The sequence below is a fragment of the Elgaria multicarinata genome, chromosome 18, assembly GCF_023053635.1.
Source record: "Elgaria multicarinata webbii isolate HBS135686 ecotype San Diego chromosome 18, rElgMul1.1.pri, whole genome shotgun sequence".
Taxonomy (NCBI): domain Eukaryota; kingdom Metazoa; phylum Chordata; class Lepidosauria; order Squamata; family Anguidae; genus Elgaria; species Elgaria multicarinata.
Window position 1 is genome coordinate 4,673,899 of NC_086188.1, and position 27,877 is coordinate 4,701,775.

Here is a 27,877-nt window from a genome sequence, read left to right on the forward strand (position 1 = left end):
CTCACACCACCTAAGGGTATTTACAAAAGACCCAGAGGTTTTAAGGCTGTTTGGTGAAGTCAGCCGGGGAAAATAAAGATTTCCACCTGGTGGCAGCAGAAAGTCTCTTTGGAAGGGCAGAGCAAACGTGAAAGGGGCCCTCTATTTGGTCTGGTCTCTCTTCCATTCCCAGGCCAGGGCGTAGATGGTCCTGTGACAGGTGTTTTGTGATGTTCTGTATTTCCCTCTCTCCAAATGTGGTTGTCAGAGGGGTTCTGCCCTGCTGCTGCAGGTCCCCTAGAACACGTTCCCCTTCCCACACCTCCTGCGGTGATTTCCCTCCTTTGGGGCCTTTCTAGCTCCCACCCAAGACTTCTCGAGACAGAAAGCATGGAATATAGCTGGCCAAAGTGGCAAGCAACGCTCTAGCCTCCTTCCTCTCTGGTTTCCCTCTCAGTATTGTTACGCTTGGTAGAAACCAAATGCTACCCTAAATGGCATTTCAATTAAGATCCTTGCAATTATTAATAATCTGGCAGACATATTGGGATGTGGAAAGAGGACATGATTCGGGTTTGCACTTACATTCAGATTTTATTTTATTCAGAACGTGAATGAGCACATGATTGTGGCACGTATGGCCAATGCCGGTAGCAACATTAACTTTTGGAAACTGGACATTATGTGACCATTCTATCCCAGCAGCTGCTGGAGGGTGAGGCAGATGCGGTGGCCTGGATTTCTTAATGCCTCCCCCTTTAACCCCTTGCTATACATTCATTGTGGATTGCGCTTTTATGCTCCCTATTTTACATTTTGGAAAGTGCCCTGAGGGCTTTTCCCACCTATGGACACGAACCACTTTTTGGCCCAGAGAAAGAGACAAGGCAGCAAGTGACCAGGACCAGCTAACTTGGGAGTCCATCTTGCTGAGCTCAGGCAGCAGGGCTTCCTGCAAGGGGGAAAACCTGCATAACCTCCTAAGCAGGGGAGAGGAGAAGCTGCTTTGACATTCAAGAAGTGCTGCCCTTTGAGGTCCTGCTCTGCTCTCACCCCAGGCTCACCGGCCTCTGATCACTCGAGGCCCACTTAGCCAAGGAGAGCGCTCCACAGGAGAAGGCCAGGCCGTGGTGGCCCAGCTTTCTTCAGGCAACACTTTGTGAGGTACTGGTACCTCTCTATTCGGCCCTGGTTAGGCCTCATCTAGAGTACTGCATCCAGTTCTGGGCTCCACAATTCAAGAAGGACACAGACAAGCTGGAGCGTGTTCAGAGGAGGGCAACCAGGATGATCAGGGGTCTGGAAACAAAGCCCTATGAGGAGAGACTGAAAGAACTGGGCATGTTTAGCCTGGAGAAGAGAAGACTGAGGGGAGACATGAGAGCACTCTTCAAATACTTCAAAGGTTGTCACACAGAGGAGGGCCAGGATCTCTTCTCGATCCTCCCAGAGTGCAGGACACGGAATAACGGGCTCAAGTTAAAGGAAGCCAGATTCCGGCTGGACATCAGGAAAAACTTCCTGACTGTTAGAGCAGTACGACAATGGAATCAGTTACCTAGGGAGGTTGTGGGCTCTCCCACACTAGAGGCCTTCAAGAGGCAGCTGGACAACCATCTGTCAGGGATGCTTTGGGGTAGATTCCTGCATTGAGTAGGGGGTTGGACTCGATGGCCTCATAGGCCCCTTCCAACTCTGCTATTCTATGATTCTATGAAAGAGGCCAGCGCCCAGGAGTCACAGGGTCCCCTTCCAAGGCCCGACCCTAAGGAGGCCTTGCTAGCCCGGAGGGACGCGGCAGCCTGGGCCTGCTCTCTCCCGGAGGGAGGCTTTTGGTGCAGAAAATCTCTGCGCCCTTCCAGAGGTGCCCCCCCCCCGTGCCTCCTCGACAGGAACGGAGGCCCGAGCGAGCGCAGAGGCAAGAGGGGTTCGCCCCCGTGGCTCTTCCCTTCCTCCCCCCTCCCCGCACCTGGCGGGCCTCGTGCTCAGCACACCCCGCGCAATTCACCCCTCGGGGGAGGCACAGGACCAGCGCAGGGACCTCCCAGCAGGGGCCGCATCCGGACGCCCTCGGCGGCGGCCGGAGGCGCAGCCAGCCAGCCAGCCGCGGCGCGCTCTGCCTGGCCTAGCAGGGCGCTCCGTGCTGCCTTCTCCGGCGGCCGCCCGGGCAGGCAAGGCAAGGCAAGGCAAGGCAGGGCTGGGAGGCCCGTCCGCCGCTCTCCCATGCGGGCAGCTCGCCTGCGCTTGGCCCGGCGCAGCGCTTCCGAGCCCCGCGCGCTCTAGCCCAGCAGCAGCAGCAGCAGCAGCAGAGGCGGGCCGGGCCGGGCGGAGGCGGGGATAACCCCGCGGTCCCCGTCACGTGGAGCGGATGAAAGGGAAGCGGCTCGGCAGGGCGGAGAGGAGGGAGGGAGGCAAGGAAGGAAGGAAGGAGCCGCCGCCGCCGCCGCCAGCAGCCGCAGCCAGGGGGAGAGAGCGCGAGGCCAGCCGAACCCGGGCCGAGCGAAGAGGAGCCGCCGCCGCTCGCCGCCGCCGCCCTCCGCCGCCGCCTTGGGACGCTGAGGCCGGGAGAGGCGGGCGGGCGGGCCGGCGCCGCCGCCAGCGGGAGCGGGCGCGATGCGTGGCCTCCGCCGGGCGCCCCCCTCGCCCTCGCCGCCTGCCCCTCGTCGTCGTCCCCCGCGGCTGGCCGTCCTTGGCGCGGTGGGCCCGGCGGCGCGATGAGGCCGCTGGCGGGGCCGGCGCCTGCCTGCCCGCGGGCGCTGCTGCCGCTGCCGCTGCTGCTGCTGGCGGGGCTGGCGGCGGCGGCGGCGGCGGCGCTGGCCAAGGAGACGGCCTTCGTGGAAGTGGTGCTCTTCGAGTCCAGCCCCGGCGGGGACTACACCACCTACACCACCGGGCTGCAGGGCCGCTTCTCCCGCGCCGGGGCCACGCTCAGCGCCGAGGGCGAGATCGTGCAGGTGAGCTCCGGGCGCGACGGCGGGCGGGTGGGCGCTCGCACGCTCTCTCGCTCGCTCTGCTGCCTGCGCCAAGATGGCTCCGTGGCCAGCAGGAGCGCCGTCGTCCGGGCCCTGGCGCCGAGTTCGCCCAGGTGGCCGCTCCGGTCGGTCCCCGATGCGCGGGCGGGCGGGCGCCAGGCCGTTGCTTCGGAGGCCTCTCGGGGTTGCACGTTGTCGGCCTTCTCGCGCCGCTGCAAGGGGGCGCAGTCTCTGTTCATGGCAGCGAGCGCCTCTGAGCATCTGAAGAGTGCCTTCTCCCCTGCGCTGGGCTCCCCCTGCGCTGTGCCCGCCGTGTCGGGGGTACTGGGCTGCTCTGTCGCCCCGGCCGTGCTGGGCTCCGAGAGCGCCCCGTGACGCCTTTCCCTAGGCTGCTTTTGGGTCGGCTGCCCGCCCTGTGAAAGGCGCCCCGGAGCGGCCGCGCTTGGCTCCTGCGTGGCGGGGGGGGGGGGCGCGAGAGAGAGGCCCGGGGGTCCGGTGGCGGCAGCAGGTGCCGGCCGGCCCATGGATGCGGCTAAAGCCCCGGAGCCCTCTGGATTTGACCTGCAAGCCCGGGATGGGCTAGGCGGCTGCTGCTGGCCAAGGCAGCCGAAGTGTTCAGGGAGGAAGGGCGTGGGGCAGCGGGGTGGGAGTGGGTTAGCCAATGATGGAACTAAGTCACTGGGCATGACTTTAAAGGAGACACTTCTGCTTGCCCCGCCACCCTTGCAAGGCTTTGAAACACCTTGAAGTCCCAGTTCTTAGTAAAAGAAAGAGCCTCTCTGTGTGTGTGTCCGTCCGTCCGTCCGTCCGTCCGTCGCAATATAGATGACTTCGGTCCAGATCCATGCTGTGAAATCTGGTTTCCTTGGCATCAAGCAAGCCACCTTGTCAATCATCCTGAATTAGTCATTAGTCAAAGGGTGGCGTTTGTTGAGATTCCAGCTTGCAGGTGTCAAGCTGCTGTCCCTGTTTTGGCTGGACTTCAGGCTTCCGGAGGGACGGAGGGGGGGAACAGCCCAGAAGTCGCACCATCAACCCATGGTTTAACTCCCACTTTCCTCAGTTTGGCCTGCCAGGTCCGGAAGCCAGGAGGGGCCTTCGATTGGGTCTTAACATGACACTTGTGAGCTGATGCTGAAGCATTAAATGGCCCCCAGCACAGCGATACAAGCCATTATGAGAAATACAGTTTTTTCTTTGCAAATATGAAAGAAATCCAGTGCAGCTTTTTCAAAGCTCCACACACCGCAAGAGCTCCCCAGCATTAAGATGGGGAGCTTCGCTGAACCCCAAAGTTCTTCCTGCTATATGGGGTGTAACGGAGGAACCCATTTTTTAGAGTTGATGCCAGAGTTTGTTCCCGTTTTCCTAGAGCTAGCAGAATCCAGGAAATACTCTTGAATGGCCATGCTGCAAGGATTGCTTTTTATGGGTGCATGAAACCTTGGAAACATTCCCTGCCCTGGCCACTGAAGCTGAAGTGAAATTTCTAGATGGCTAACTGGGTTGTCTTGCTCACTACTGTATGCGTGGAAGGAAACGCTAGATTTTTTTCAGGCAGGGAAGTGTTAAAACGGTTTTCTAAAAGTATGCAATTTCGGGCCTAGGCAAACAAGTAGTGAAGCCCAATGTCCCCCTGGTTTTGCTCAGAAGCTGTGTGGAGGTATTCCTTCCTTCCTGGCCGTGTTGCCATGCTGTCTTGGGCTAAGCTTTAGCATATGTTGGGGGATGCAGCAAAGGCCATCTGCTGGGGTCGTCCCATGAAGCTGATGGGTGGGTGATTCAGGACAGACAAAAGGAAGGACTTCTTCACACAGCGCAGAGTTAAACTATGGAATTCAGTACCACAAGGTGTGGTGATGGCCACGAATTTGGATGGCTTTAAAAGAGGGTTGGTAAATTCCTGGAGGAGGAGGAGGAGGAGGAGGAGAAGGTATCCATGGCTACTAGCTCTGATGGTTATGTGCTATCTCCAGTATCAGAGGCAGTAAGCCTGTGTGCAGCAGTTGCTGGGGAACATGGGTGGGAGGGTGCTGTTGCACCATGTCCTGCTTTGTTGTTTCCTGGCTGATGGCTGGTTGGCCACTGTGTGAACAGAGTGTCAGAGGAGATGGACCCTTGGTCTGATCCAGCAGGGCTCTTCTTATGTTCTTATGTCATTTGCTGCAAAATGCCAGGTGCCCTCTGAGGCTCAATTCCAGGTGTGCACATGAACAGGCCGAGAGGTCCTCCATGCAGAGCGTGTTGATGGCCTCAGCGGTGTCCCATGCACAGGATTGTAACACTGTAGGAATGTGGTGCTATGGCAGAGCAGCTGTTTCCAGTGCTTGTTCTTGGTGTGCTGGAGGTGTATGTTGCACATCTGTAGAAGATGTCAAAGAGATGACTGAGGAGGAGCAAAATAATGTCATAGCTGGTGAAACCCTTAAACTTCTTGCAACCTCTGCATTGACACTTTTATTTAGAAATCTGTTTTCAAGCAAAGAACTGTTGGTGTTACTTCATTTGCACGCCCTTTGTCACTCGAAAGTGTTGATTTCAGGCAAGCCTTGGAGGTAGTGTGTGAGAATTGGGGTTCTCTCCTCAATAGCAGCTAGTTAGCCTTTGAGCCTCTGTGTGTCCTCACCTTCTTCTTCTACTACTACTACTATTTCAAAGTGATGTGGATCCTGTTGTGCCGTTCATTAGAACATAGGTTTGCACTTGATAGCTCTTGAGCCGATGAGATGTTCTGATATGTAGTAGATGCTGTTCCCTCAATCAGGCACGATCGTAATAAAAATAAACTATATTCGACTTCTTGTATCTCTGAGAACTTAGGGCAAGGCCCCTGAGGATGGAAGACATGGCAATGTGCATCAAGGTGGTATTTTGGAGAGAATCCAGCATGATTATCGATATTGTACCTTAGATGAAGTGGTCCCCTCTTGAGCTGGCAGGTGGGTGTATGTGACAGTCTTGTAGGGATGGGTGCTATTTTTGTAACCTCGCTCAAGGCAGGTGATGAAGCATCCTCTTAGCGTGGTAGCCATCCTCAATACTTGGAGGCATAGGCTGTTTGTGGCCAACCTGTGCTTTGAATCTGGGCTGCCACCTTCTCCCTGATACATGGTCCAGACCAGGCAGCTTCCAAGAAGGGTTGAGTGGCATGTTTGTTTTTGGAGATGCATTAAGGTCTGAGTTATGCTAGAGGTGTGTGGACAACTCCTTCCGTGGGTCAAAACACCGTGCAGAGGGGGCTGCACAGCCTACCTGCTAATGGCCTCAGTGCTCCCTCAATGTCCATATATTTGGCTGATGCTAGAGTTCTAGGCATGGTCAGTGGGGTGCACATACAAACCCCTCCCCCCGTTGGCCAGGGCCCCTCCTTGCCTGGAGAAGTTCTGACGGTGGCAGAGCTGTGGCTGAAGGCCTGCTAATTTGTGAGGCCCCGTGACCCCCTCTGTAGCTTCTTTCCATGCATGGAGTGGGTTTGCGTGAACCTCACTTGTGTGATGGTCTTTATGTATTGACTGAACTGGGTTTGTTCTGGGTTGTCTTCTGGGTGCTCTGGCATCAGTTCAGCTCACGAAAGCAATTCAGCATGAGCAAGACCATTAAAAGTCTACCTGTGTCAACATAAATATGATGAAAGATGGCCCTGCTTGGCTTTGCGGGTTAGGCAAATGTCATGTCTTAGTCAAAAGGTAGCATTGGAAAAGTTGATTTCTCGTGTCAGGAGCTACACGTGTTTCCGGTTGTACATTCTCAGTCACGGCCGGCTGGACTTTATTTTGGAAACTGGGAACTAATTGGCTGTCCCAACTCTTTGAGGACCTTGAGATGCCTGCCTGGGTGTATGTATGTGTTGGGTCTGGGGGCTCGTGCAGCAGGATGCTACGCAGGCCAGCCTCCTGGCTTGTTTGCATTTAGAAGGAACGCCTTGCGATATTTGTCCACTTCTCAGCTTTGACATTGTGCCTGGGTCCGTGTGAGCTCGCTGAGTTGGTTAGCGCTAGAGCCATAAGCTCAACTGGGCCAGATGGTGGCTCTTGGGGCAGGAACAGCAGTGGAAGAAAGCGTGAGCGGAACACGCTGGCAACATCTTCCATCCTTCCAACCATCCATCCATCCATCCATCCATGGGACTTCTCACCCATGCCGTGAGCAGGCCTTTCCCGTCACTACTGTTTTTGTCAAGTCCCTCAGCCAGAATCAGGCAAAGCACACGCTAACCGTAGAAAGATTGGGGTGAGCGTGGACGACGAGAGGAAAACTACTAACCATGAGGCATTTACAAGACATGAATCTCTCGCCGGTGCTCCACCTTGACTCCTAAAAGGCATTTTCCAGCCTGGCTTCAATACCAGCCGATATCAGTGTTTAGTTTTGCAGAAGCTGAAATGTATTAACCTCTGCCTGCCCTTCCTCTCCAGGAAGGTGGACAGATGGCGGCATTTGGGTGTGTTGACCCTTTTGTGGTATGTTTCTGTTTCGTCGTTGGGCCTGCCGTGGCTGTACGTGGCTCAGAAGCAACACTGCATTGGGCTATGACTTAGCAGAGCCCTTGCTGGAACAGAGCAAAACGCTGGTGTCTTGGCAAAGCCCCAAAGGAGGCCTTGCTAGAGTTAAGTTCTAATAGCTTACATAGAAGGTATTTAATATCCTTATTAAAACTCATCTGCTGCTGGTGAACTTCTTTTTTCCCCTACTTTCTTTTTTTTCCCTCTCCTCCTTTTGGTGAAGGCAACTTCTCGGGGCGCTGAGTCTACTTCAGATCAGAGGCTCACATGTTGAAGCTGGCAGTGCTGCAGGCTAGTTTCTATCTGTGTGACAGCATTTTTAATTTAACAGGACCTGCTTTGATCTCGCATATTTATAGGCAGCTTCAGATCACTGGCTTGTGCTTCTTTATACTGCAACTGAAGTTCTTCCTTTCATCTTATATCCTTTGTGGACGTGCTGTTTATTTTGGGCACTGTGGAAAATGGAAGTGTGTGTGTGTGTGGGGGGGGGGAATAAAAGGAAGAGGCCTCTTGGAAGCTTTACTCCTGATCCTGACCTGCCAGTGGGACTATGTCCTGCTTGAACACCATGTGGTTGAATGGTCTCTTCTGAGTTGTGCCAACTTCTCTCCTTCCACCAGGCTTGGTATTTTGTTCAAAGTCACACACCCCCCTCTCCCCAGCTGCCAATTGGTCTGGGGAACCACCTGTCTGCTTGCTTGGCTAACAGAGGTCCATCCATCTCCCTGTATCTGGGCCTGATTCAGGCTATAGCTAGACCTAAGGTTTATCCCTGGATCGTCCAGGGGTCAAACCTGTTCATCTAAGTGACACACAGGGGATCCAGTGCTCAGGCAGGGGCGGATCCTGGATGATCCCAGGATAAACCTTAGGTCTAGCTGTGGCCTTAGTCTTTGCATTTGTGAGAACTTTCTGCTGAATAGCAGGACCCCATTGGCCGCGTTGTATCTTCTGCCACATCTGTTATGCGGGGTGGGTGATCCATGTCATGCAGAGAACCAGTAGTGGCTAAAGTGTTGGACAGGGAGTCGGGAGATCTGGGTTCTAGTCCCCACTCGGCCATGGAAACCATGGACAAATCAGGGTTGTTGTAGTGAGGATTAAACAGAAAGGAGGAGGATTATGTTGGGTTCCTTGTGGGGGGAGGGGAGGCAGGATATAAATTAATTAAATAAATAAATAAAATAATATCGCTTGGGTTGCACGAATGCTTCTACACCAATGTGAGCAGCCCCGTAGAGTGTGCTGACTGGGATGTGATGCCAAAGAGCCAGATGTTCCTGGTATGTTTGTAGAGGTGAGTTCAGGTAGTGGCCTTGCAATCGTGCCGCAAAGGTCCTCCACATGTGAATTTAGGCTGAGAAGAAGATATGTGTGTTGTTTGTGTCACATGAAAGGCCTCCTATTTCTGAACCGCTCTCTGCACTGCCCAGGATGTGCTCCCCTCAAAAGAGATGCCTTAACTCTTTGAGGACGAGGTGGCTGAGTGGGCACAGAAGGCCCATGTTCAGTGGGACCTCGAAAGCCCTCAAAGGAGGAGAGATAGAAGGTCCATTGAGTGTGGGGAGATGTGGGTTGGCTGAACAGTCAGGAAACAAAGGATAGGAGGTACGTGTGTGTGTACGTGTGTGTGTACACACACATAGACACCCACCGACCACGCACTTCTAAGAATGTCAGGGCAGCCTAGATGGGGGATATCTCGTTTAACCATCACAACAACTCTGTTAGGTAGGCCAGGGTGTGAGATAGTGATTCAACCTGTGAGCTTCATGGCTCAAGCCAGCATTGAATCCAGGTCTCCCTGTGCGGAGAAGCAGGCTCTGTCCCCACAGCCAGCCTGCTGTCCTGTAGCAAAACTATTGAGGTGCATACAGCCTGGATGTGGTGATGTTGGTGGCCAGATGCTCTCTTCTTCTCTTGGCGACGGTGCTTGGGTGTTGTAGGTTTGGAATCTAGTTCTGAGTGTTCTTGTGCATGGAAGGGACTCCTGAGTCTGGGTAAGGGTCCCTGTGGGTCATCTACCCCAACTTGGCAGCTGAGTGTAGGCCTAAGCCTGTTAAACAGATTTTCCATTGGATTATTATGACTTCTGATGTGATAGTTTCGGGGTTTTGGTTTTGTTTTCCTTTGCTTTGTAGCAACTGCCTGGTGCAGTTTGATTTCGATAGCCATTATGAGCACCCTTATGGAAAACCTACCACAGAAGTAAATGAAATTCTTGCCTTGAGGCTTACTGTGTATCGTATCTGAGAGGCAGGCCTGAAAATCCTGGGCTAGATCTACACCAAGCAGGATATAGTACTATGAAAGTGGTTTGAAAATGGTATGGCTCAGTTCGGACAACATGTTAGTCAACGCAGTGTGAAAACTCCGCTCAGCGGTTGAGTTTTGAGGAGGTACTCCTCGCACAACGTGTTCTAACTCCACGATTGTGTGACTGTGGGCTACTGTGGAGTTGAGTAAAATCCATCGGGATGATTGATTGACAGTGCCTCTGCCCTATATCCTCCCCCAGTCCTCCTGATGGTATCCCTTCAGCCATTGCTGCAAGAAATTATCCCAGCGGCTCTCCTAGAGTGGCACTCACTCTTGCCAGGGAACTCAGTGGGAAAGGTCAACTCAACGGAAACTCCACGGAGCCCTCCACACAACACGCAACACAACGGTTGTGCAGGAACTCTCTTCTGCAAAGCATGGATATTCTGCGTGGAGTGTTTCCCCCCACAAAAAAATCCACCGTGGGGTGGAGTTTTCCCGCCAGACCACACATTTCTCAACAGTGGTGTAAAAACTCCACCGTGGAGTTCTGAAACCACCGTTGACATGTTGTTCGAAGCGAGCCTATATAGCATGTGTCACGGGCCCCAAACAGTTGTCAGTGCACTTCAATACCGTTATAAAGCAATGGTGTAGATCCTGCCCCAGTTGGATGTTTCAAAAACTCCATAACGAAGAAGGAAAGGAGAAAGAGCCATACTGGACTTGAAGTGCTTCTGGATGATGATAAAAAGCGCTGTGCGTTTGTGCATTTTGTTTTGGGATTAACATTAGGTAGGGTGACCTTATGAAAATGAGGACAGGGCTCCTGTATCTTTAACAGTTGTATTGAAAAGGGAAGTTCAGCAGGTGTCATTTGTATATATGGAGAACCTGGTGAAATTCCCTCTTCATCACAACAGTTAAAGTTTCAGGAGCCCTACCCTCTTTTAAATCTGGTCACTCTAGTATAGCTCCTGCACCTTTAACTGTGGTGATGAAGAGGGGATTTCACCAGGTTCTCCATATGTACAAATGACACCTGCTGAACTTCCCTTTTCTATGCAACTGTTAAAGACGCAGGAGCCCTGCCCTCCTTCCCATAGGGCCACCCTACGCTGGGCAAACTGTTCAAATGGGGCCCGGCGTGGGCAGGAGCCCTGTTCTCCTTTTCATATGGTCACCGTATCATCAGCATCTGCTGCTGAAAAGAAAACTGGGATGGAATTCCAGATGGGGTGCCACTACTGAGAAGGCCCCGTCTCTCTCCGTTCATCATCTGTCATATCTCGAATAGTGGAGGGAGTTGGAAAACGCCTTGGAGGCTAATTTTAATGTTAGGGCAGGTTTGTGTGAGAGAAGGCAACGCTTTAAGGGCCTGTGTGGGCATTAGTGGTGAATCGCATAGTGACACTTTGATGTTTAAAAATGACACAGCAGCCATGAAACGGTGAAGACTTTTCCCCTCCACAAGCCTTTGTCCATCTTACCAGAGAGAGAGAGAGAGAGAGAAAATAATTAGGATGCAGAGCAGGGGACACAGAGCATTATTTGCTCCTTTGGCAGCCATGCGCCTCTTCAGTGCTGTTAGCCTTCCACACTGGACATCCACACCAGGTGAAACAGTTGTGCTAAACAATTCACTGCAGTTGTGGTGAAAGTCTAAAACAAGAAAACCAGCACTTGAATGTGGGAAAGACGTGGCACCGGTGGGGGAAATGGACCAATGCAAAATTATTTGGAAGGATTGCCTGGATGGAAGACCCATTATGAGTGAGCGAATTGTGTCAATAACAGAGGGGAAATGACGAGCGTGGCAGAATCCCCTGTGAGCTCTTGTGGAATAATAATCACGATACGGGCGACCCGGAACACACGCCCGGATGAAAACGACTTTTAGCTACTTGTTTTCTGCTACCTCGGCCCAAACACTGTGCTGAGTATGTGCCCCAAGGAAGGACACTTCCAAATTTATTTATTTATTTATTTATTTATTATTTACTACATTTTATACCGCCCCATGGCTGAAGCTCTCTGGGCGGTTCACAAAAGTTAAAACCATTAAGAACATAATAAAACATCCAACAATCTAAACCAAATACAAAATACAATATAAAAAGCACAACCAGGATAAAACCATACAGCAGAAATTGATATAGGATTAAAATACAGAATTAAAACAGCAAAGGTTAAATTTAGATGTTAAAATACTGAGAAAATAAAAAGGTCTTCAGCTGGCGACGAAAGCAGTACAGTGTAGGCGCCAGGAGGATCTCTCTGGGGAGCTCGTTCCACAGCCCAGGTGCCACAGCGGAGAAAGCCCTCCTGCTAGTAGCCACCTGCCTCACTTCCTTTGGCAGGGGCTCACAGAGAAGGACCCCTGTGGATGATCTTAAGGTCCAGGCAGGTACATATGGGAGGAAGCGTTCCTTCAAATAATCTAGCCCCAAACCGTTTAGGGCTTTAAATGTCAATACCAGCACTTTGAATCGGGCCTGGACCTGGACTGGCAGCCAATGAAGTTGTAAAAGGACTGGCATGATGTGATCTCAAATGCTTTTAACAAGGAGTGAATCCAAGCTGCAGAAAGATCTCTTACTTCATGCGTGAATGTTGCACGAAAAGCTAGCCCAGGTTGCCCAAATGGAGAAGTCTGGTTGTGCAAAGCAGACCCAGGGACCATGGAAAGGCATTGGGACACTGGGACAGTGTTAGGTTTGTGTGTGGAATGTTATAGCAGAACATTAAACCACAGCTGTGTGTGGAAATCAGGCTCAACACGAATACCCTGCGGACAACTCAAGGGCATGAACATTCCCTTGAGTTGCGAGCAGGGGAGACAGCAAAGAAGAAGAAAAATGCTGCGGCTGCACTCTCCCTCTATCCCTCCCTCCCCTCTGCACCCCGCCATGTATGCATCTGATGTTGTGTGGGTTTGGGAAGGTCAGTGGCCAAAGCTCTTCTTCTTCTTCTTCTTCTTCTTCTTCTTCTTCTTCTTCTTCTTCTTCTTCTTCTTCTTCTTCTTCTTCTTCTTCTTCTTCTTCTTCTTCTTCTTCTTCTGTCCTTCCTTGCCAGTTCATTGGGGCAATCTTTTTCAGGCCATCATCTGAGAGCATGTCTACACCAGCCCAGGATCGTCGTGGGATCGTTCCTGTGCATCCAAATGCCACACACGGGATCCCGGGAGCAGGCAGGGACGATCCCTCTATTTGCCTTAGGTGTAGAAAGGGCCTGAGTCTGCCCCAGTTGTGAGGCCAGAAAAGAGCCATAATTATGTATTTATTACATTTATATCCCGCCACTTTTCCTCCAAGGAACCCAAGGGGCGAATGTAATCCTCTTTATTTTATCCTCACAACAACAACCCTGTGAGGTAGGTTGGACTGAGAGTCTGTGACTGGCCCAAAGTCACCCAGCGAGCTTCCAGTGAGAACCTGGATCTTCCAACTCCCAGTCCAACCACTCTAACCACTAGACAACACTGGCTCATTACAGTTCATGAGCCTCTCTCCTTCCCCCATCCCTCTCCATCATCCACTTCCAGCTAGCGCTCCCGGGCTCCCCCTCCAACCATCACTCTAAATATGCCCACCCTCCTCGTGACTGTAACTCACCATTCAGATTTCCAAGTGTGAAAAGCAAGTTTGTCTGATAACGCTCTATGGGTGACTATCATTTCACACTCTCTGCAGTGCGTGGCTGTGAATCATGACTCTACCAAGGAGCACTTCGACTGGTACTTGAGGTTCTGAAGAGTAGGCGGTAGGAGACGTATAGCTTCATCTCGACACAGTTGGTGCCGTTAGAGGGTAGACCCAAGCAGCAGGTCCCTGGACGTTTACGCTTGTGTGTCCTGAAGAAGTCATGACACCGCTATCTTTTGGAATTCACCCATGGCGGATAAGCTATCCACAGACACGTTCTTCACTGCCTCCACTCCCTTGAGGTTAACGGGATCCCAGTGCGCGGTTTCATCCTCTGTGAATAGGTTTTTGCCCTTCAAGCTTGGCTTAAGGCACTGTATCACAGGCTGTGAATGCCTAAAGAAAAAGACTTCACCTACTATTTATTTATTTATTTATTTATTATTTATTTTATTTAATTACATTTATATACCGCCCCACAGCCGAAGCTCTCTGGGCGGTTTACAACATTTTAAAATAGAAAACATTAAAAGTATACAATTTAAACACACACACACACACACACACACACACACACACACACACACACCACACTACCAGTGGTGGGAGTGTTTGGGCAACTAAAGTTGTGGAGGTTAGTGTTGTCTTTTGCATCCTCACAATATACATAAATCTATATTACTATAATACTTAGACCAACCAAAGGTCACTAAGGTTTCAAGATCTCATCAGGTAAGATGGTACCTGATGGGAGTGGGGTTGGGTGTCAGCATGATCACGGTCCTGCTTGTGGGTCCCTGATCAGCAGTTGGTTGTCCACTGTGTGAACAGAGTGCGGGATTAGATGGACCCTTGGTCTGATCCAGCAGGGCTCTTCTGATGTTCTTATGAGATGGAATGTGAGAGGAAGGGCCTTCAGTCATTCAGAGAGAAGGTTTTGGCAGGTGATGTGATGGCTTCAGGTTTCACTTGGAGCTGCCCCTTGGGCTGCTGGGACCAAGATGGAATGAGAAGTTTAATAACCCATTTTTGAAAATATAAAATACAGCTGTTACTCAGTAATGTCTCCATCTGGGACGAAACACCGTAGTGGAAAACCGAGAGAAACTAGGCAATCTTTATATTAACGATGCTGGAGATAATTTCAAACGCTTTATGAGGTAAAAGAGGAGGGGAAAGTCCATGGAGGCCATATTGGGTAGCTTTTCCTAGTAGCTGGAGGGAATGAACCCTCCGAGAACCAAGGCCCATCTTCAGGTGGTATAAAACCCTTGTCCTGTGGTTGAACGGAGATGCTGTCAAGTGAATAAATCTCCTGAGCTCTAGAAAGCCAGGCAACAGGTTTCCCCATTGGCCATCATCTTCTTTGTCTGAGTTTGAGAGTTTGGAACTGCCCAAAATAAATTCCCAGGTGACATGTGGCCCTTCTCTACCAACACCACCCGGAGTGCAATGGAGCTATTTGAGTTTGGGGGAGGGTGGCAGATGGAGGAGTTGAGCTTCTCCCTGGACTGGGAGGTTTATGGACGCTCGCTGAGATTGCTGTCATGAGAACATCTGTAGAAACACACGATCTCTTTCTGTTTCTCAAGGGCACCGGGAGGCCTTTCAGGACCCCACCAGTAGTCTTGTCAAAGCTTTGGAGAACTGCTTTCAATCCTAATCCTACGCGTAGTGCCTGAACCTGAGTCGAGGGTTTGTGATGCTAAGGAAACATTTGCTCCCCTCATAAATGGCTGCTGGTAACTTATGAGTGGGCATACTTCTAGTAAACAGATCATGCGCTCCTAGCTTAACCAGCATTGGGTTGCACTGCCTGGGAAGCTGAAGCATCCCTTCTAGTAGAGTTTCATTACTGCTCTGATGATACAGCTTGGAATGTGAGCATTGTAAGTTGACTCCCGGAAGAAATGAGCCCTGAAGCGGCAGCAGCAACAAGCTTGGCTGCCAATGGCAGAGTCTTGGATGTATGTCAGATTTCTCCTAAAAAGACAGACCCCTGACCCAGATTTACGGGGGTTGTACTAGGAGGCAACCCAAAGACGATGGAAGAGTCCTGAAGCTGGATCAGACCAAAGGCCTCTCTAGCCCGGCATCCTGTGCTCTCTATGGCCATCCAGATGCCTCCATGAGAAGCCCACAAACGGGACATGAGTGCAAAAGCACTTCCTGGTTTTGTTCCCCCGGCAACTGGCATATGGAGGCAGGCTGCTTCTCATACTGGAGGTAATATGTAGCTATCCATCATGGAATCATAGAATAGTAGAGTTGGAAGGGGCCTACAAGGCCATTGAGTCTAACCCCCTAGTCAATGCAGGAATCCACCCTAAAGCATCCTGACAGATGGTTGTCCAGCTGCCTCTTGAAGGCCTCTAGTGTGGGAGAGCCCACAACCTCCCTAGGGAACTGATTCTATTGTCGTACTGCTCTAACAGTCAGGAAGTTTTTCCTGATGTCCAGCTGGAATCTGGCTTCCTTGAACTTGAGCCCGTTATTCCGTGTCCTGCACTCTGGGAGGATTGAGAAGAGATCCTGCCCCTCCTCTGTGTGACAACCTTTTAAGTATTTGAAGAGGGCTATCATGCCTCCCCTCAATCTTCTCTTCTCCAGGCTAAACATGCCCAGTTCTTTCAGTCTCTCTTCATAGGGCTTTGTTTCCAGACCCCTGATCATCCTGGTTGCTGGTAACTATTGCTAGCCTTAACCAGACCTGCTATGGCTGTCTGAAGCTCAGTCTTGGGGCAAAATGTTGGGCAAATTCAGAAGGTTGGCAGAGATCAGAAGGACAGGATGATTTGTCAAGAAAGCAGGGCAGGGTTTGAGGTGTTTTTCGAGTTACCCTCCTTGCCTAAGATTGAGGCTTATAGCTCCCAGTACTCCACCCAACCTCAACTTGAGCATCTCAGAGACTTCTGGAAGAAGTCGTCCTTCTGAGGAGGGCCTTACTCACGAGGACTCCTTTACTCATGAGGAGCCTTTCTTTGCCAACAGGCACTCCTCTGAAAAAAGAAGAGGTGTCCTAATTCTTTTGGCACCTGTGTTCTGCAACCTTTGTTCCCTCAAACTGGCTGATCTCTTCTTGGGTTGTGGGGACAGATTTGCCTCTTGACTTGGCTTTGCTCGGCTCAGATGTCCAAATCTGCTTAAGCACCTTCCTGTTTGTGCTTTGTGCTGCCCAGTGAATGAAAACTCTGGTTATGAGTAAAAAACCTCATAGTTCTGTATGAAAACACGTAGTCCTTTCTGTGGTGTTTATGGGATGCCTGCACACATTGCAGCAGGCAGTCCAGAAGAGGCCTTGCTTCCTGTGTCAGAAAGGAAAGTCGTATTTAAACATGTGCCCTCGCTGCCTGGTGGAAGAAGCGTAATTTTAACTGATCGGTTTGCTTAATCAGCTAACTGTTAACAGCGCTCCTGTGAGCATGTCTTGTCTTATTTATTCCAGTTAGTTCTGAAACAGAGTGGAGAATTTAACTCATGTGGCAGGCCGTTGTCCGCAGGTTTGCCATGTGGCTATCTCTTTGCATCTTTCTCCTACCATTTTAGTTCACAGGGGTGGTTAATGAGAGACAGGTGGTCGCTATCAGGTGGCATAAGAATTGCATGTGTGTATATTCCTGGAATGACATAAATGATTTGATGTAGACCAGGGACATGTCTTTGGCCACCTAATGAGAAGACAGGATACCCTGGAGAAGAGGCTGATGCTAGGGAAAGTGGAAGGCAAAAGGAAGAGGGGCCGACCAAGGGCAAGATGGATGGAGGATATTCTGGAGGTGACAGACTTGACCTTGGGGGAGCTGGGGGTGGCAACAGCCGACAGAAAGCTCTGGCGTGGGCTGGTCCATGAAGTCACGAAGAGTCGGAAACGACTGAACGAATAAACAACAAACAGGGACATGTCTACACCAGCCCTTTATCCCGGGATCGTCCCTGGGCATCCAAATGTCACACAGGGGATCCCGGGAGCAGGCAGGGCCAATCCCTCCACTTTCCTGGGATAAACCTTAGGTGTAGAAAGGTCCCAAGTCTCCAAATTTCCGGATAGATAAAAATTGATGTGTTTTTCTTTAAAAAAAAATTTTTTTTTTTAAAAAAAAATCAGATTTCATACAATTTAAATTGGATTTCTAACATTTAAATTGATTTTTTTAAAATTTAAAAACAACAACAACATAAATACTTTACACTTAAGAGCCTCGTAAAAATGACCAGGACCGAGAGTGGATGGCGAGGTGCTTTTTATCACCAGGAAAGCAGGTAGTTGTCTCAGTTTGGGGCTTCCTAAATCATTATTTATTTATTTATTTATTTATATAGCATCATCAGTGTACATGGTGCTGTACAGAGTAAAACAATAAAATATCAAGACCCTGCCTCATAGGCTTACATTCTAATAAAATCATAATAAAACAATAAGAAGGGGAAGAGAATGCACCAAACAGGCACAGGGGAGAGTAAAACTAACAGTATAAAAGTCAGATCAAAATCAAGTTTTAAAAGCTTTAGGAAAAAGAAAGGTTTTTAGCTGAGCTTTAAAAGCTGCGATTGAACGTGTAGTTCGCAAATGTTCTGGAAGAGCGTTCCAGGCGTAAGGGGCAGCAGAAGAAAATGGACGAAGCCGAGCAAGGGAAGGAGAGACCCTTGGGCAGGTGAGAAACATGGCATTAGAGTAGCCTGCTTATGGATGGAACAGAATGATGAGTGGTCTACTCAGAAGCAAGCCTCCCTTTATTCCCTGGGATTTTCACTGACGAGGAGGGGCAGGGTCTATCCTCTCCCCTTTTGGGGCGGATACTTAGGCAATCCTAATGTGGCCACGTGGCCCTGGGTGGCTGTTGGACTCTGTTTGAGCCCAGCGCAATGCAGCCTGTTCGTTCTCCACCTGAACCTCCTCTGTTTTGGAGGAAACAGTCACTGAGCTCAGCCTTTCCTTCCACTGCTCCTTCTCTGCGGCTCTGGCAGCCCATGCTACAGCAATGCTGCAGCTCCCGGCCCCAGCCCACGTGTGTCTGTGTGTGGCACATGGAGCGTCCACACCGTGCCCTCCTCTGCATTCTTTGTCTTGTGCAGTTCTTTCTCCCTCGTGCAGCACTGCATGCCTGCAGTGGGGCTGATTGAGCCCTGCTGAGCCTTGTGCTTCCAAGGGAAGGGAATATTTATTGCATTTATATACCGCCCCAAAGCCGAAGCTCTCTGGGCGGTTTTCAAAAGGGAAGGGAGCAGAGGGCCCAGGCGCTCCTTGGAGGATTTTCAGCCCACCTCTACTCCTCCCGACAACAGGGTTTATCAGTGGTTGCAAGCGACAGAAGCTCAATGGAGCCGTGGGGCAGGGTGTCTCCGTGCCGTGGGTGTGGGCTTTGTGGCTACTTGTGAGCCCAACGGCTTCTACTGGGAATCCCCGGTGCGGCCGCTGCTCTGAGAGCCAGTGTGGCGTAGTAGCTAGAGTGTTAGACTGGGAGTCGGGAGATCCGGGTTTTAGTCCCCACTCGGCCCATGGAAGCTCACTGGGTGACTTTGGGCCAGTCACAGACTCTCAGCCCAGCCTACCTCGCAGGGTGGTTGTTGTGAGGATAAAATGGAGAGGAGGATTATGTACGCCGCCTTGGGTTCCTTGGAGGAAAAAAAAGCGGGATATAAATATAATAAATAAATAGATGGAGTCTTCCAGGCTGATCTGCCAAGGTGAGCCTTTGTTTGCACTCTTCGGATCAGCACCCGCTTTTCATTTGACCACATACACTCAAGGGGTGGCCTTGACTTCTTTGGCTCCTGCTCTGCTGGGACATCCCCGGTTCCTGCGAAGATAGTAGCCCCGGCTTCTGAGCAGTCACCAGTACCTCATCCCTTTGGGGAGATTAGACCTGCAGGAACTTGCCTGCTGCCCCCTGGGCCCTCTCTTCTCGACAAGAGGCTGGCCCAGTAAATGGGGCTGAGCACCCATTTCCTTGATTTGGCCCTGGGGTGCTTTCCGGCAACAGGGCCTGGCCAGCGGAGAGCGGTCCGGGACCCTCACACACAGCCACTTCGCCTTGGCGCCCCACGCAAATCGCAGCCTAAAGAAGGGACGGGGAGAGGTGTCCAAGCAGTGCCGGGGATGGGGGGGGTCGCTGGCAGTCACGGGCCGCTTTTTTACAGCCACCCCCCCCAAACAGGGCCTTGTGGGCCCTCCCCTTCCTTGATGCCAGCCTGGGTTTTGGGTGCCCCTCCTCAGGTGGGCCGGGGCGAGCCCAGGACTTCCTGGCAGCTTGTCGACAGCGCTGGGTCAGTGACACCACGGCGGCGGGCCTGGAAGGCTCTGAGGGGCATTTTCCGAGCGGGTGTTTCCACTGAAGTGGTGAATTGCTGAGGTCCTTTGAACCTCCAGTCTGCAGGGTTATTTATAGCAGGCCCCTGGCATGTCTGCAGGAACTGAGGTCTCGGCTTAGTCATGAACCGCGTTTCTGGAGCAGCACCACACGGAGCTGTCTGGGAGCCCAATGGTGGTGCTGGGCTGTCTCAGGACCCACATCAAGGGTGACATCTTCAGAAGCCCCCCGGCTGCCTCCACTCCCCTCTCCCTGGCTGGCTGGCGGCAGAAAAGGCCAGCGGCTCAAGGGTTAATTCCCTGTGCTTTTCAAGCAGCTGGCCAGTTTATGCTCCTTGCTGGGCTGTACAAAAATACTCCTCCTTTGAAGTGTGAGTGGCGGCTGAGGGGAAAACCTGGACTGGCTTGGAGCTGGGCTGGGCCGGATTCAGCGATGTTGCTGGCTGCCTCCTCTCCTCCCTTGGCAGATGCTTGGTGAAGATGAGGACGCTTGGCTATGTGGCAGCAGAAGCTGTGTTTCTCTCCCTGCAGAAAGAGGCAAAGGGTTCACATTGTTTTCAGCCTGGGGCCTTTGCCTCCACTTCCCTCCCTGGGACGGAGCTGAAACAGGCTGTTTGGGGCCTCTGTGTGTCTCACAAGAGGGAAGCCGGGGTGTGTGTGGGGAGGAGCCCTGGTTTGGGGGAAAGCTGGGTTTGCACTGGGGTGGGTGGGAGGGGGCACACACAGCCACGTAGAGCTCTCTCAGTTTTCCTCTCAATGGAGCTGAAGGCTACTGAACTGGGCTTAGCGAGCGGAAAAGCTTCCGTGGCTTGCTTGAGCAAAACATCTGTGCATTCAATTCCCTCTCCCATCTGGTCGATGCAGACGGTGGGCTGGGTGGGAAGGGACCTGCTTCTGTAGTGGCGAGGTTTAGATGGAGCTGCCTCTGGAGGCAGATGGATCTTGGGAGTGTTTGATGGCTCTTGGGGAGTTTCCAGGTGGGTCTGCCTGTTGATGGCCCTTGTGCATCGCTGGCTTTGGGAATGGATGGTCCTTGTGCATCGCTGGCTTTGAGAATTGATGGCCCTTGTGCATCGCTGGCTTTGGGAATGGATGGCCCTTGTGCATCGCTGGCTTTGGGAATGGATGGTCCTTGTGCATCGCTGGCTTTGGGAATGGATGGTCCTTGTGCATCGCTGGCTTTGAGAATTGATGGCCCTTGTGCATCGCTGGCTTTGGGAATGGATGGCCCTTGTGCATCGCTGGCTTTGAGAATTGATGGCCCTTTTGCGTCGCTGGCTTTGAGAATTGATGGCCCTTGTGCGTCGCTGGCTTTGGGAATGGATGGCCCTTGTGCATCGCTGGCTTTGAGAATTGATGGCCCTTTTGCGTCGCTGGCTTTGAGAATTGATGGTCCTTGTGCATCGCTGGCTTTGAGAATTGATGGTCCTTGGGCAGAGCTGGCTTTGGGAATGGATAGCCTTTTTGCGTCGCTGGCTTTGGGAATGGATGGCCCTTGGGCATCGTTGGCTTTGGGAATTGATGGCCCTTGTGCATCGTTGGCTTTGGGAATTGATGGCCCTTGTGCATCGCTGGCTTTGGGAATGGATGGTCCTTGTGCATCGCTGGCTTTGGGAATGGATGGTCCTTGTGTATCGCTGGCTTTGAGAATTGATGGCCCTTGTGCATCGTTGGCTTTGATAATTGATGGTCCTTGGTCATTGCTGGCTTTGGGAATTGATGGCCCTTGTGCATTGCTCTTGGGCACAATTGCTTCTGGTCATCTCCTCCTGCTTGGCAAGAGCCAGATTGGCTGATAATAATGATCGGAATGGAGGTGGAGTAAAACTTGGGGATGAATCCAGTTGAATGCAATGTTCAACCTTACATTTGAAACCTTACTCTCGGGCAGTGATGGCAGTGAAGAAAAATGAACCCTTTCCCCACCATTGCATCTGTTTGGTGCTGCAGTGCAGGGAGCTTTTCTGGGTGTTAAAAGTTGCTTGTATATGTAGAGCCCCAGAGTCACCTTTCAGAACTCATCAGTAGCCCACTGTGTCCTGTTTGCTCATCCTTTTGTAAACCACACTGCTTACATTCGCTCTGACTTGGACTCCAAGTCTATTGCGTTTCTATACCACCCCGTAGCTGAAGTTCTCTGGGTGGTTTACAAAGGCCACAAACATTAAAAAAAAATACAATATGCAAAATTTATAAACATCAAACACAAACAGACAGTACACAAAGAGACAACATATATCTAAAAAAAACTTTGAGCAATCAGCCAAGCGGTAAGACAAATCCAGGATCGATGAAAACTGATGGGCTGTTAAATGTCTGGGAAGAGAGAAAAGTCTTGACCTGGCACTGTACAGCACCATGTACATTGATGGTGCTATATAAATAAATAATAATAATAATAATAATAATAATAATAATAATAATAATAATAACACTGAAAACATAACAGTGTTGGTGCCATGCAGGCTTCATCAGGGAGATCATTCCATAATTGGGGGCCATCACCTATTATTATTATTATTATTAGTAGTAGTAGTAGTAGTAGTATTTCTTACCTGTCTCTCCCTCTGGATCAAAGTGGGGAACAACATTGAATACAAAAACATAAAATACATAAAACTGATTAAAAACATAAAACCAATAAATTATTAAAATCTTTAAATCTTTTAGACATCTTAAAATTTGACTGGGTAGGCCTGCCGGAAGAGATCAGAAGGCATGTGAAGGGTGTTTCTCTAGCACTAACTTCAGGTGTGGCAGAGAGAGGAATGCTGAAGGGTCCTGTGGCCTCCCCCTGTGTAGAATCATAGAATAGTAGAGTTGGAAGGGGCCTATAAAGCCATCGAGTCCAGCCCCTTGCTCAATGCAGGAATCCACCCTAAAACATACCTGACAGATGGTTGTAAAGCTGCGTCTTGAAGGCCTCGAGTGTGGGAGAGCCCACAGCCTCCCTAGGTAACTGGTTCCATTGTCATACTGCTCTAACAGTCAGGATGTTTTCCCTGATATCCAGCCAGAATCTGGCTTTCTGTAACTCGAGCCCGTCATTCTGTGTCCTGCACTCTGGGAGGATCGAGAAGAGATCCTGGCCCTCCTCTGTGTGACAACCTTTCCAGTATTTGAAGACTGCTATCATGTCTCCCCTCAGTCTTCTCTTCTTCAGGCTAAACAGGCCCAGTTGTTTCAGTCTCTCTTCATAAGGCTTTGTTTCCAGAACCCTGATCGTCCTGGTTGCCCTCCTCTGAACATGCTCCAGCTTGTCTGCGATCTTCTTGAAGTGTGGAGCCCAGAACTGGACGCAATACTCCAGATGAGGCCTAACCAGGGCCGAATAGAGAGGAATCAGTACCTCATGCGATTTGGAAGATATACTTCTATTAATGCAGCCCAAAATAGCATTTGCCTTTCTTGCAGCCATATCACACTGTTGGCTCAAAGGCAGCCCCTGTGGCTTTTAAGGTCTAGCTCAATGGGATTGCGGCGGGGTGTGTGTGTGTGTGTGTTGAGGGATGGGCTCAGTGATGGGTGGTGGTGGTGGTGGTGGCCCATGTGATGGTCATGAATCTGCACCCACAAGAGTTGCATTGGACCTGCCTGATTTGTCTTGGCTGGTTGCTAAACTCCCCTTTTCAAGATGGTGCTTCTTCCATCTTTTGGTCCTCCAGATGTTTTGGCCTATAACTTCCATCAGGCCCTTTTCAATCGAGCTACAAACCCAGCATTGGAGCAGAAACTGCTTTGGTTGCCCCAATTGATCATAGAATCATAGAATAGTAGAGTTGGAGGGGGCCTACAAGGCCATCAAGTCCAACCCCCTGCTCAATGCAGGAATCCACCCCAAAGCATCCCTGACAGATGGTTGTCCAGCTGCCTCTTGAAGGCCTCCAGTGTGGGAGAGCCCACAACCTCCCTAGGTAACTGGTTCCATTGTCGTACTGCTCTACTGATGTTTACTATTAAATGATGATTACCATTTTAGGCCTACTCAGAAGTAAGCAGGTCAAGGCTTACTCAGGCATAAGCAGGACTGAATCACTTGGCAGTGGTAGTATTTATTTATCTGTTACGTTTATATCTACCTTTTCATTTTTTAAAAAAATGCTCAAGACAGCTCATAATAAGATCCGTAACAGAAAAGAACCAGTCCTCACAAAGTGAAATGCAGTAACACAGCATAAAAATCGGATAGGAGCAGATTAAAGCTAATGGCACCAAAAGTTATTGAGAGGTCCAGTGGAACCAAGAGGGATGCAATTCTTGGCACACCAAGGTGACCAAAACAGGCTCTGTCTCATAACTGGGCCTGAAACCAGGTTGAAATGAGATGATCATGCACCAAAACCTGGAGTTGTCCAAGAATGGGAACTTGGAGACCGCTTTGTTCCTTTTTCCTCGACACAAGTGAGGTAGCTTGAAATAGACAGTTGACCTCTTAAAAAAAGATGGGTTGTTGCTTTAGGATTGCAATGTTTCTTGGGCGGCCCAACAGTGGGGAAATGGAGGTTCCGGCCGTACTAGAATCGTGCTCTGTTGACAACTGAATGCCTTGGGAAGGTTTGCCCTAAAATGCGGATCATAAATCGTATTCATTCATTCAGCTCAGAGAGTGGGAGGTGACCAGTTGGTGTCTGCTCTCCAGACTGCTCAGGCCGACTTCCGTGGGCAGAGTAACTGCTTTGCATGCAAGCCGGCCCTGGGTTCAATCTGTGGCATCCTCAGGTACGGCCGGGAAAGGCTCCTTATATGCAGCCCCGGAGACTGGCAGCCGGTGCTGTAGAAGTGGGTCTGGATGAGCCAAATGAGACTAAGGATTTGGCTGCATGGAAGGCAGTTTCCTTTACACCTAGATGCACTTTGTACATCGGAATAAATGAACTTCCAGTGGGACCAGGCCCCCACCAGCGGCGCCAACAGGCCCGGCGTGGCTGCGAGCGAGAGGAGGCAGGTGGGCAGAGAGAGCTGCTCAGGTACCCTTCTCAGGCCTGCAGGATTCAGGCGGGGAGTCACGCACATTCCCAGGGATTCAGTGAGCTGTGCAGATGCGATCAGCGGCAGCCCCGTTCAGTTCCGTCTTTTCTCGTCCTGGGCCGGACGATGTGTACGCAGCCGCGGTGCTGAGCGGTCTGCAGATGTGCAGTCGGTGTGCCCAGGCTATGGGCCTGCTGCTGCTGCTCCAGCTGGATCTAGCAAAACCTTTGCTGGGCAGGAATGGCTGCTGCTGCTGCATGGCTCTAAACTGTGCAGGCAAAGGAGATGTTATCAGCTCCCCTGGGCGATGAAATGGAAAGATCAAAGCAGGCCGTGGCAGCGGCAGCGGCACACACACAGGCTCTTCAAAGCTTGGGCAAGGCAGAATTGATACAGCAAACCAGGAGGCTCTCGCTGATGTAATCGTAGCTTGCGAGACGGGTTTCTTAAAAAAGGGCGAGAGACAAAGGCACCCCTTGTTTGCTCAGAGAGGTGAAGGGTGTGTTGAGGAGGCACCGAAAGGGTACCTGCTTGACCGCCGAGCTGCCGGCTGGGCCAAGGCAGAAGTGTCCGTCGTTGGCTGGAGCCGGGCTAGAAAGGAGCGGGCTGCTGACCATGTCCTTGTTTCATGTCTTTGTGCTACGTTGGGCCTGCAAGGGAAACCACCTGAAGGAATCATAGAATCATAGAATAGCAGAGTTGGAAGGGGCCTACAATGCCATCGAGTCCAATCCCCTGCTCAATGGAGGAATCCACCCTAAAGCATCCCTGACAGATGGTTGTCCAGCTGCCTCTTGAAGGCCTCTAGTGTGGGAGAGCCCACAACCTCCTTAGGAAACTGATTCCATTGTCGTACTGCTCTAACAGTCAGGAAGTTTTTCCTGATGTCCAGCCGGAATCTGGTTCCTGTAACTTGAGCCCGTTATTCCGTGTCCTGCACTCTGGGAGGATCGAGAAGAGATCCTGGCCCTCCTCTGTGTGACAACCTTTTAAGTATTTGAAGAGTGCTATCATGTCTCCCCTCATTCTTCTCTTCTTCAGGCTAAACATGCCCAGTTGAGTCCATTATTCCGTGTCCTGAACCAACTCATGAGGCTCCCCGTTCTGTCAGGGGGCTGGTGGAGAAATCGGGACACACACACACACACACACACACACACACACCCTGCTAGAGCCGGGCCCTTCCAAGAGTTCTTCTAAAGACGTGTTGTCCGCTTGCTGCTGGGGAAATTAACATGCCTGGGATGGAGAAGGAACAAGGAATTCCGCTTGGGTGCCATCACCTGATTCGCCATCTGCATCCAGGTTTGCTCAGAGAGCTGTCCGCAGGCACGGCCTTCGGATCCAACAAGGATCCAATATGAGCCAACATTGTGATGTGGCTGCAAAAAAAGCAAATGCTATTTTGGGCTGCATTAATAGAAGTATAGCTTCCAAATCGCGTGAGGTACTGGTTCCTCTGTATTCAGCCCTGGTTAGGCCTCATCTAGAGTATTCTGTCCAGTTCTGGGCTCCACACTTCAAGAAGGACGCAGACAAGCTGGAGCGTGTTCAGAGAAGGGCAACCAGGATGATCAGGGGTCTGGAAACAAAGCCCTATGAGGAGAGACTGAGAGAACTGGGCATGTTTAGCCTGGAGAAGAGAAGACTGAGGGGAGACATGATAGCAGTCTTCAAATACTTGAAAAGTTGTCACACGGAGGAGGGCCAGGATCTCTTCTCGATGCTCCCAGAGTGCAGGACACGGAATAACGGGCTCAAGTTACAGGAAACCAGTTTCTGGCTCGACATCAGGCAAAAAATCCTGACTGTTAGAGCAGTACGACAATGGAACCAGTGACCTAGGGAGGTTGTGGGCTCTCCCACACTAGAGGCTTTCAAGAGGAAGCTGGACAGCCATCTGTCGGGGATGCTTTAGGGTGGATTCCTGCATTGAGCGGAGGGTTGGACTCGATGGCCTTATAGGCCACTTCCAGCTCTACTATTCTGTGATTCTATGATCCCTGGCAGGGCCCTGGCCACCTTGCTAAGATGTTGATGTGTCCTGGGAATGGCAGGCACATGGCTTTTTGACTGAGGTGGAAGGAAGGGGGTCTGTGGAGATGGAGTTCGGCTGCAACTGTGTGGGAAGCCTATCCCACCTCCTTGTCCCCTACAGACCAGGCGCTGCCGGGAGGCTCATCTGTCAGACGGCCTGTGGTAGCTTCCTGTCGGCGGGCGCTCAGCAGGCGTGGTGAAGGTGCAAAGGTTTGCTGCCCATGCTTTCAGAGCCACCACGTTCCCCTGTACTGGCATGGGCACTCCTGCCAGTTGGGAGCTTTCCCTTTGAGTGGTGTCAGCGCTGGGATTTGTGGGGCAGACCCACACGCACAACCCCCTTTGATTTTGGCTATGGAAGGACAGCAGGCTGCTGTGTGCGTCCCTCCTGACCGGTGAAGTGTGGCTCTACCGGGAGAGACAGTTTCTCCTGGGTCTTCAGTTCCGCGTGGCAATGGTCAGGTGAGCTGAGCCTTAGTTCTGGCTTTCCACAACCTCTCAGGCTGGCACTCCAGCGTCATGTTCGGCTAGTGTTTGCTCTAGTCGCAATTGACTCTTTCGGTGCACACGGTGAGGGCTCTGCTGTCGGAAGGCCGCCAGCAAGACGCCCACCAGTGGACAGCGGCCACGTCCCGTGGTCACACCTCAGCATCACCACTTGCTGGCCCTGTGTCGGCGCGGCTTCCTTGCCTTTGACTTCAGCCGTCTGTGAGTTTATTTCTCCCTCTCGGCTCCCCCACCCCCCGCCCAGATAAAGCTGCAAAGGCCCGTCCATTGCGGGGACAGTGTGTGTGTGTATGCGCTCTGGTTGCAGGGCAGCCCAGGTGAGTGTGTGCCTGGCTGCTCTGGAATGCCAGCTGAAGGGACCCAAAGGCAATGGCTGTTCTTCATGTGCTCGGCTGCTCGCTTCCTCTGGCCGTCCAGGGAACATGGAGGCGGTGGCAGCCGTTGTGGCTGCCGCCTGGATGAATGAAAGCCCATCCCAGAGCTGGCCTTTTAGCCGCTCTTGTAGGCCCATTCTTTGCGGTGTATCTAGATAATAGCTGGGTTGGGGGGGGGGAGCAATAGTTCCCTCTGTCCTTTCATCCTCTCCATGCTGGGAAGCAAAAAAAAAGGGGGGGCATGCCTGTCTGTGTCTCAAAAGCAGCTGCTCCGTTGCTTTTGATGCCTGCCTGCCTGCTTCTGGATTTCCCCACAGGGAAGCTG

General features: G+C 51.4%; 1 protein-coding gene across 1 annotated transcript in view; it reads left to right on the forward strand.

Annotated features, from left to right (window-relative positions):
- Nucleotides 1-2,768: 2,768 nt before the first annotated feature.
- The window catches only part of ZNRF3 (zinc and ring finger 3), a 65,133-nt gene continuing 40,024 nt past the window's right edge, over nt 2,769-27,877 (forward strand). The window contains exon 1 of the mRNA XM_063144321.1: nt 2,769-2,933. The gene's annotated coding sequence lies outside the window, so the exon portion shown is untranslated. The remainder of the gene's footprint in view (nt 2,934-27,877) is intronic.